This window comes from Neomonachus schauinslandi, chromosome 16, assembly GCF_002201575.2.
Source record: "Neomonachus schauinslandi chromosome 16, ASM220157v2, whole genome shotgun sequence".
In the NCBI taxonomy this organism is placed as follows: Eukaryota; Metazoa; Chordata; class Mammalia; order Carnivora; family Phocidae; genus Neomonachus; species Neomonachus schauinslandi.
Genome location: NC_058418.1, coordinates 40,671,736 through 40,682,090, shown reverse-complemented (window position 1 = coordinate 40,682,090; position 10,355 = coordinate 40,671,736).

The window sequence follows — 10,355 nt, the reverse complement described above, 5'->3', positions numbered from 1 at the left end:
GCGAGAGAGGGAACACAAGCAGGGGGAGTGGGAGAGGGAGAAGCAGGCTTTCCGCTGAGCAGGGAGCCCGATGTGGAGCTCGATCCCAGGATCCTGGGATCATGACATGAGCCGAAGGCAGACGCTTCATGACTGAGCCACCCAGGTGCCCCTTGGAGTGGTCTTCATCGCAGCCTTGTTATCCAGAGACAATAGGTAAGCACTTATGAAAATATTCCACTTTTTGAGTAGGCATAAAATGTTAATTAAAACCAGGAGTTAAGGGGTGCCTCGGGGGGTTCAGTTGGTTAAGCATCTGCCTTCAGCTCAGGTTATGATCCCAGGGTCCTGGGATCGAGCCCTGCCTCGGGCTCCTTGCTCAGTGGGGAGTCTTCTTCTCCCTCTCCCTCTGCCTGCCACTCCCCCTGTTCGCGTTCTCTCTCTCTCAAATAAATAACAACAAAATCTTTTAAAAAATTGTTTATGTGATAAGTATCCTGTAGCCTTGTTGGCAACAGTCTCCCCCGCCCAACATGACCAGAAGGGATGGGTGAGGAAGGGATATTATATCTATATTATATAATATATATTACACGGTCAGTAATGGCATGTTCTGTAAGACTCTGTAGCAGCAGATGGCTTAATGTGGCTCTGAGCAAGGCTGCTGGGTTTGAATTCCAGCACTGCCATTCATAAGCTGTGTGACCATGGGAAAATCACTTACCTTCTCTGAACCTCAGTTACACCATCTGTGAAATCAACATAATAATAGTACTTAACTCATACAGTTGTAGTGAGGGTTAGATGGGCTCATGTAGGGAAGGCACTTAAAACAGGGAAAACCCATTATGTTAGCTGTTGTCATCAGTACTTGGGAAAAAGCTGATGTCGTTCAAGAACTTGAAAAGGGCAGAATTTGAAATTATATATTAGTCATGGAGAGTGGACACCAAAACACTCCAAAGATGTCTGAAGTAACAGGAAGGATTAATGTCAAAATGGTGTCAGTGGTTGCCTCTGAGTTGCAGGCATTAGTTACCTTGATTTTTTTTCTTTAACTTTTCCGTATTTTCTTTATCAACATTAATGGAGGGGGCGCTCAGTCAGTTGGGCGACTAACTCTTAATCTCATCTCGGGTGTTGATCCGGAGTCGTGAGTTCAAGTCCCATGTTGGGCTCCATGCTGGGTGTGGAGCCTACTTAAAAAAAAAACAACCAAACAAAAAACAGTGGAGAGTTCACCATCAGTGTGGGGTTCAAGAGACTAGGGATGGGAGGACAGGGAAGGCAGGACCAAGGAAGTGGGGGTTATCAATAGTTCTGTCTGGTCTGGACCACAATCTTCTTTCTGCACCACATTCCCCTCCTCATCACCTCTACCAGCCTCCCCTGCAGGTTGTGTGTGGCCACATCGATAGGAATATGGAGCCCCATTTAGAGGAGGTGACAGAGCTGCTTGTTTCTTCTGCCTAGGATCTGACAAGTTTGGTTTACCTTAATGCAGTAAGCATGTGTCACTCAAAGCAAGGGCCAAGCCGGGGGATGGAGGACAAGGGAAGGGAGTGGTAGAGAAGGCAGACAAGACTGTGAGTCTACCTGCCAGGCCTGGGGGCCAGGCACGTAGAGACTACTCCACTCAGCTGTGCAGCAACTTGGCCAGTTCTTTTCTCTTTTAAAAAAATTTTATTTATTTATTTATTTGAGAGAGAGAGAGAGAGCACAAGCAGGGTTGGGGGAGGGACAAAAGGAGAGGGAGATGCAGACTCCCTGTTCAGCAGGGAGCCTGATGTGGGGCATCCCAGGACCCCAAGATCATGACCTGAGTAAAAGAGGCTTAGCTGACTGAGACGCCCAGGTGCCCCACATCTTGGCCAGTTCTGGGTGGCCCTTAAGGTCTGGTCCTGCCAACACCTGGCTCTACTCCTGTCACTTCTCCCTGAGTAAGAACCAGCCTTTCACCTGGTCCATCCATATGGGGAGGAGTGTGGGCTAGGACTCACATGGGCTGCATCCAGTGTTCACATGGGGCACAGGGAATGTTGAATGGGGAGCTGGGTCAGCCAGGTGGCCTTGGTGCAACGCTGTCTTAGGGTTAAGAATCTGTGATTCTGATATGTAGCACGAGGTGGCTCCTGTTCTGAGTCACCCAGCATTCTGTTTTTTGTGGGGGGAAGACCGAAGCCCCATCTGGTCCACTATTGGGCTTTACACATAAAGAGACATGTCTAACAAGTGAGGTGGAGTGTTCCTAGAGGCCAGATGACAGGGTGAAGTCACAGTCCTGGAGAGAGGAGACTTGCTTGGAGCTGGCCTAGCAGTTGGGCCTGGGGTGAAGGTAGAGGGCCTGGTTCTGGACCCACCGGGGTTCTGATGTGACCTCCCACCCACAGGGGGCAGTAAAGGGTACCTGCGAGGGTGGAAGAATCCTCTCACTGAGCTGAGATCCTGCGCCCAGGCTGGTCAGGGATGACTCTCATCAGGGTATATCAAACATGGGGGGAGGTACACTTCTCTATTCCAAACAGCATCAAAGGTAGCAGCTGCAGACCCAAGGAGAGTGTGTGTCTGCCAGGATCGCACCCTTAAGGAATCTCTGGGACATTCTGGCAAGCAAGGATTCATAGATGACTAGCCCTGAGGGAGCCTAGAGGCCAGTGCCAGGGGTGAGGGTAGGAGAGTGTAGCCAACACCGAGCCATGGATGGTGGATACAGCTAGGACCCCGCCCCCCGTCTGCCGCCAAGAGGGGCGTGGCCAGTGTGCCTGGTTACCTCTGCATCTACAGGCGCTGCCCAAGAAAACACAGACTCAGTTCAGCTCTGGACTTGATAACTTCTGGGGCGCCTTCATGGCCTGGAGGCTCCCAAACAAAAGAAGTCCAAAACTTATACTCTGAAAACTACAAAACATTGTTGTAAGAAATTAAAACAGATCGGGGTGCCTGGCTGCCTCGGTCAGTAGAGCATGCAACTCTTGCCCTTGGGATTGTGAGTTCAAGCCCCATGTTGGGCCCAGAGCCCACTGTAAAAAAAAATAAATTTATTTTAAAAAAGAAATTAAAGTAGATCCAAACGAATGGGAAAACACCCTGTGTTTGTGCATGAAAGGACTTCATATTGTTAAGCTGGTAAAGTAACACTCCCCAGATTGATCTGCAGATTCAGTGCCATCCCTGTAAGAATCTCGGCTGACTTCTTGGTAGAAATCGACAAGTGGATTCTAAATTTCATACGGAATTGCAAGGAAGCTGGACTGGGTGAATCATGAATAAGAATAAAACAGGAAGACTCATAATTTCCTATTTCAAAACTTATTACAAAGAAATGGTAAGCAAGAGAGGGTGGTATATACTGACATAAATCAACCATAGAAATTAATGGAACAGAATTGAGAGTCCCGTGTATATATGTATAAATAGACCCATGTATCTATGCGTGGCTGAGTTTCGACAAGGCTGCCAAGGGTGCCAAGACCATTCAGTGGTGGGGAGAATGGTCTTGTCCACAACATGGTGTTGGGACAATTGGATCGCCACATACAAAAGAACGAAGAAAATGAAGACAAGCCATGGAATAGGAGAAAATATTTGCAAATCATATAGCCGTTAAGGGACTTGGATTCAGAATATATAAAGGACTCTTACAACTTAACAACAACAAAAAAAAACAACTCAATTAAAATTGGGCAAAGGATATGAAGAGATATTTTTCCAAGGAATATGTTTAAAAGGCCAATAAACATATGGAAAGATGTTCAACATCATTAGCCATCAGGGAAATGCAAATCAAAACCAAAGTAGATCCCACTTCACACCCACTGGGGTGACTGGAATACAAAAGTCAGATAGTAGATGTTGTCAAGGACATGGAAAAATCTAAATCCTCATAGACTTCTGGGAGGAATGTAAAATGTGCAGCCACTTTGGAATATAGTCTGGCAGTTCCTCCAATGATTAAACATAAGAGTTACCATATAACTTAGCAATTTTACTCCTAGGTGTGTGTGTGTGTGTGTGTTTATCTTCAAGAGAAATAAAAACATGTCCACACAAAAACTTGTACACAAACATTTAGAGCAACATTATTCCTAATAGCTACCAGGTAGAATCAACCCAAATGATGAATCAGCTAATGAACGGGAAACAAAATGTGATATATCCATAAAATGGAATACTATTTGGCCACACAGAATGAAGTACTCATACATGTGACACCATGCTTATGCTAAGTGAAAGAAGCCAATCACAGAAGACTATGTCTAATAAGATTCCATGAATATGAAATGTCCAGAACAGAGAAGCTAATAAAGACAGAAAATAGATTAGATATGAAAAATCATTTCACTGTACACTTCAAGTAGGTGAATTGTATGGTATGTGAATACAATCTCAAGAAAGCAATCTAAGAAAAAGGGAAAGCTGATGTGAAACAGACCGACAATCCCGACATTTTGGCAAGGATTTGGATCGACCAGAACTCTTATGCGTTGCTGGTGGGAGTGTAAATTGGTACAACCTCTTTGAAAACTGCTTGGCATAATCCACTCGAGTTCAAAGCTAGAACACCATGACTCAGCAATTCCAAATCCCTCCACTAATTCCACGTGGTAGATATATACTGAATGAACGTGTCTGTATGCTCACCAGAAGGCGTGTTAGAAAGTTCCTATCAACACCATTCATAAAAGCCCCGACTGGAGACTACCCAAAGTCCTGTTAAGAGAACGGGAAACATGCCGTGGTGTATTCACACGATGAAATCCTGTTACAATGAGATTGAATGATCCTTGGATGCATCTCATGGACCTAATGTGGAGTGAAAGTAGCCTGACACAAAAGAGCATCTACTGTATAATTCCATTTTTATTCCATTTCATGGAATCATAGGCTGTGTGATTCCATTTAGCAGGCAAAACTACCCTCTGCCATTGAGAATCGTATAGCCATCACCTTTGGAGGGGAGTCCCGGAAAGAGCACAGGGGAACTCGTTCCAGGGGCTAATAATATTCTGTTTCTTAATCCAGGTGCTGGTTACATACTGGTGTGTATGTGAATATTCATTTTATGAAAATTAATCAAACTTTATACTTAGGATTTGTGTACTTTTTGGTACATACATTATGTTTCAACATAGAAGTTTACTAAAAAAAGAAAAATAAAGGAAAGATTTGGCTCAGTCGGGGGGTGCGGATTTTGTGGAAGGAGTGACTCCTGACAGAGCAGGAACCTCAGCAATGTTCAGAGCTACAGACCATCTCTGGAGGGGCTCTGGAGGTAGGAGTGGGCTGCTGAAACCACTCGGACCCAAGAAAAAGCTGATTCTATTTTGGGGAGAAAGGCTGCGAATCAGAAAATATCACTTGCTTCAAATGTATCCTTCGGTCACCATATGATGAAGCAGTGCTGGCTCCAGAGGAGGAAGGGAACGGAAGGTCTAAGAGGTCTGTCACCCAACGGATGCTCAGGGAGCATCTCTGGGGACAGAGAGTCACATCCAAGTCACCAGGAAGTATGTTGGGGAGCTCCCAGGGCGTGGAGGGGCCTCCAGGGGTTATCATCAAGTCCACAGCTGAGCTGAGGCTATGCTTTATTGAGGAGCCAGCTGTGGATGCAGCCTTGGCCCAGATGCACTGGCTGAGCCCCTCCCGGGGTGTTCTCTCTGCCCCCCGTGGGTGGGAGGCCAGGCCAGAATCATGCTCTCCGCCTTCACCCAGGCCCAGCCGCTGAGCTGGCTTTGCGCACAGGCTCCTTCTCTCTCCAGGACCTTGGCCTCACCCTGCGATCTGGCCTCTAAGGACACCCCACGCCACTTGCCAGACGTGTCTGCATATATCTAAAGCCCAATAGTGGACCAAATGGGGCCTTGGTATTCCCTCAAAAACAGAGCATACTGGGTGACTCAGGAGAGGACTCATCCAGTCCTATATATCAGAATGTCCGCTCTGGCGCAGCCAAGACTCTTTCCAAGCATCTTTATTGTTGCTGCTGCCATCATTATCATTGTTCCTATTGTATATGTAAGGAAACTGAGACCCAGAATGGAGAAATGACTTGGCCCAGGCCTCACAGGAAGTGTGACTTGCATTCCCACAAAGGAAGGTGGCTTACTGCCAGTAGGAAAGAGCAGGAGAAAAAGGATGGGACCTTTGTTCATGCTGTTCCCTCTGTGTGGAATGCCCTTCCCTGCATTGTCAACCAGGTGAACTCCTGGCTATCCTCCAAAACTCAGCTCATCCCTTTCTGGGTGCCTTTCTGATATGCTACACCCCTATAGGATACAGCCAGATTCCTGCAGTTTCTTGCATGAGACCAACCTGCCCAGACTTCGTGCATAGACAGGGAACCGAAATCTCTGAGAGGGAAGCACCTGCCTGAAGTCATGGAGAGACTCAGCCCAGAGACTGGCTCCCAAGGATTACCCTGGCTGCCTGCAGGTGAGCTCACCTCATGCCCTGGAGGTGGCCTGGGACTGGGGGTTGCAGGGTGGGAAGCTCTGACCTGAGCCTGCTGTCACTGGATGTCTGGTCCAGTTAGGAGACAATTGAGGAATTCCCACTGCCCACCTGTATTTTTCAGGTGGCCCTAACATAGTGCAGTCCCACCCCTGACTTCAAAGGTCCTAGGATACCTTCAGGCCCTCTTGCTGCTGCCTGCAGTGCTGTCCCTTTCCCAGAACTCTGGCCATGGCATTTCCAGTGCCACTCTCCAGGCCCAGCCTGAGACCCAGGTGTGCCTCCAGCTGGCCACATGGGGGCCAGGGTGCGGCCCTGCAGGAATGGGTCCTTAGGACTGATTCGTGGGTGAAGCTCTGGGAGGCTGGGAAGGTCCAGGAGCCTCCCTCCAGTTTTGGGTCGAGGGTCACAGAAAGCCTGACGGGCTTGCTCAGTCACACTGGGCAGATTCCTCCCAGCCCTTGGGGTGGTGACTTTAGGCAGCACCCACCCCAGGGGGTGGTCCTAACAGAGACTGGGCTCCTGGGGGCTCACCCTGGCTCTGCCTCATACCTTGTCTGTCACACAGGTGTGGCAGACGAGGCCTCCTCTCAGGAGGCCGGGGCCAGGCAGGGGTGATAGGACTCTGCCCACCCACCCACCCAGTTAACTTTGCTGCTCTGGGACCCCTGTGGTGCTTCTAGGTCTGCTTGGACGGCTGCCTGGTCTCCTAAGAGGCCTGGGGGCCCAATTCCCCCTCACTGCTTATCTCATCCAAGGGGAGCGATGGCCTGGCTCAGAGTCTTCACTTGCTTGGGGCTCTGAATGGTGTTGGGGTGTGATGGGGCCTGGAGACCAGGGAGAAAGATGGCCTGGACGCTGACCCTCCATGGTGGGGGTAGGCTCGACACCTCAAGCCCTTTACCCTGCCAGCTTCCCTATACCTGAAGACCCAGCAGCAGGTGAGGCCCTGGAGTCTGGTCAGGGGGAGGCTGTGCACATGGACCAGCCATAGCATCCGAGTGCAGGCCCGAGGATAGAGGGGGCTTGTGTGGCATCCAACCAAGAGCAGCACTGGACCCTGTCATCTCTCTTACCACAGTCTGAAGCTGTTACCCTGCAAGACCCCCTCCCTCTGGCCATCCCTTGCTGGCCTTGCCGCCCGTTAGAACCCCAGTCCCTCCACCTACATCAGCCTCTGAGATCTCTCAACTCCAGCAAAGTGCATTCTAGACATGAGGGCACATTCTGGAGGGGGAAGGACAACTCGGAGGCCAGTGGATTTAGCTATGAGTCCGGCTCTGTCATCTCTGTGTGTGTGGCCTCAGGCAAGGCACCCTCCCCTCTGATTCTCAGTGTCCTCATCTGTAGAATGGAGATCCACTCAGGACCCTGAAGGACCATTCAGGACCCTAGAGGACTGTCCAGACGCCTGAGGGAGATGATAGATGTGAGTAAGCCTGACACAGAGGCGAGCTTAGCAAGTGTCCTTGTGATGCCTGGCTAGCTGGTTGCCTTGTGCCCTGAGCCTGGTCGAAACTGTAGTCAAGGGGGCCGTCTGATTCAAAGGACAGTATGATTGTGAAAGCTGTGTCCGTATCTAGGCCAGAGAGCAGTTACTGAGCACTTGCTGTGTGTCAGGCACTCGACAGGTAATTATCACTCAGTGCTCACAGCAGATCTATGAAAGGGGACATGATCACTGCCCCCATTGCATAGATGGAAAAATTAAGAAACAAAGAAGCTAAATAATTTACACAAAGATACACATTTCATAAATTGCAGAACTGAACTGGAACCCTATTAGGGTGTGTGAATATGAGTGTGTGGGATTGGCCACGTGGGTGAGTAACTAAGTTTGGCACTGGGTATACACACGCATGTCTGTGTCTACTGGAGCGGCTGCTGGTACCTTGTCCAGGTGGCTGGGTCCAGATGTGTGCATCTGACCCCGCAGTCACCCCTGGTGCACACACACGCTGCTCACATGGTCCTTCCTGTGACCCCGCACAGGGAGGCTCCCTGGGCCCACCAGTCCCTTCCCTGCAGGACCTGGCCTGTCTGAGTTTGTGGGTTCCCCCTGGCTTGCTCCCCTCAGCTCTGTTTAGCTGCTGGATCCTCAGGGCAGGGCCATCAGTCAGTCACGGATGACCTGGCAGGCCGGGGAGGGGTGTTCCACGATCAACGGCCCAGGGAAGACAGACTAAAAAGGCAGGAGGACTGAAACCCCAGCAGCGTACCCACCTTGTATGAATGCTCCCGCTGAGCGACTGGGGTGGGGCTGGGCCATCCCCCTCCCTCCCTGTGTGGAAAGAACTCTAGAAGCTGGGGTTGGGGGGATGAGAGGGAGGGAGAGATGACAGTGGGACAGGGTCTGAGGCCCACCCTCCAGAGCCCTCTGGCAATGGTGGCACCAAAGCTGGTGATGGTTCCCCCCACCCCATGCCTCCCAGGTATGGTGCACCCTCAGGCCTGGAGGGAGAGGCCTCTATACGTCCAGCATGGTCAGATCTGGGCCCTTGATTCCCAGCCTGGGCTTGCTCGCCTCCAGGCAGCCCCTGGGGGTCTTCCTTCCCCTCACCTCTCTGTCCATCAGTCAGCAGGTCTATCTGTCTACTCTAAATCTAGAGCCAACCACTGCCTTTCCACCTAGCTGGAAACCCACACTGGTCCCCTCCCTACTCTCCCTGTCCCCACTCTCACCACACCCCCCAACCAGTTCATGTCACCTGCTGGTTAAAACCTTTCCAAGGCCCTCCATTACCCTCAAGCACACACCCCCTTTGCAGCCCACAAGGACCCTCAGAGTCTGGTCTTTGCTGACCTCTCCAGCCTTTAGAACTGTTTCCTCAGTACATTTCAACCTCCAGGCCTTTGTGTCTGCTGTTCCCTCTGCCAGGAACACCCTTTCCCGCTGCTCCCTATCCCTCAAGTCCACTGCTCTGGCCAGCACCCTGGAGTAATCTCTGCTCGTCCTTCAGGTCTCAGCTTAGATGTCCTTCCTTCCTTCCCATGTCCACCAGGTCAGGGCTGGCCCATGCCTCTGTGTACCTACAGTCCTCTGAGTCCCCAGTGGCACGCGGTGACTGGGGCTTGTTTATTTGTCAGGCTCTCCACTCACTTGTGGGGACAAACTTCCCTGTGGAGAGAAGGGGAAGGGAACGGGAGGCCTTCAATGCCAGGTGAAGAACATGGACTTGCCCTAAGGGTGGCAAGGAATCACAGGGAACTTTTGAGCAGGGGAGTGGCATGACTCAGGGCCCATTTGGCTTTATGTCTTTCCTTCCTGCCCAAAATGGACTTCCCTGAACAGCACTGGTCCCAACTGCAAGTGCTTTTCATGTAACTCTTAGCAGCCAGGAACTTAGTCTGACTGAGGAAGGGTATTTGTGGGATTGGACCTGTAGGATGAGAGAGTGGGGGCAGGGAAAGTCCTTGTGATATGGATTAGAATCCAGATGTTTTGAGGGAATGGGGCAATGATCCTCAAAAAAAGAAATGTTTGGCCCCCCCCCAAAAAAAAAACCTCTGGTTCCTTTTCACCTGTTGTAGCCTGAGTGGGTAGGCCTCTTCTTTTCTCTGTGACAAAAGCCTGACTGATGCACTAGTCCAGACACCCTCCCCCAACTGTTTTTCTGTGTCCTGGTAGGTACTGTGGGGGCTGTGCTGAGCTCCCCTAGAAGTTGGTCTCCCCATGCTGGGAGGGGAGGGAGGAGCCCAGCCAGGCCATAAAGTGTTGAAGCACTAGGGCTGGGAAACTCACATCTCATATCCTAAGAGTCAGGGCTCCGGCCTAGCTGGATTCTGTTTTGTCTTGTGCAGGACACAGGTGTGGGCAGCATGGAGAGAGCGACCTCCCTCAGCCTGAGTCAGGCTTTGGGGGTGATTACTGCTTGGGAGGCTAAGATCTGTTCTAGGCTGGATCCCCTGAGGTCTCAGGACTCCCC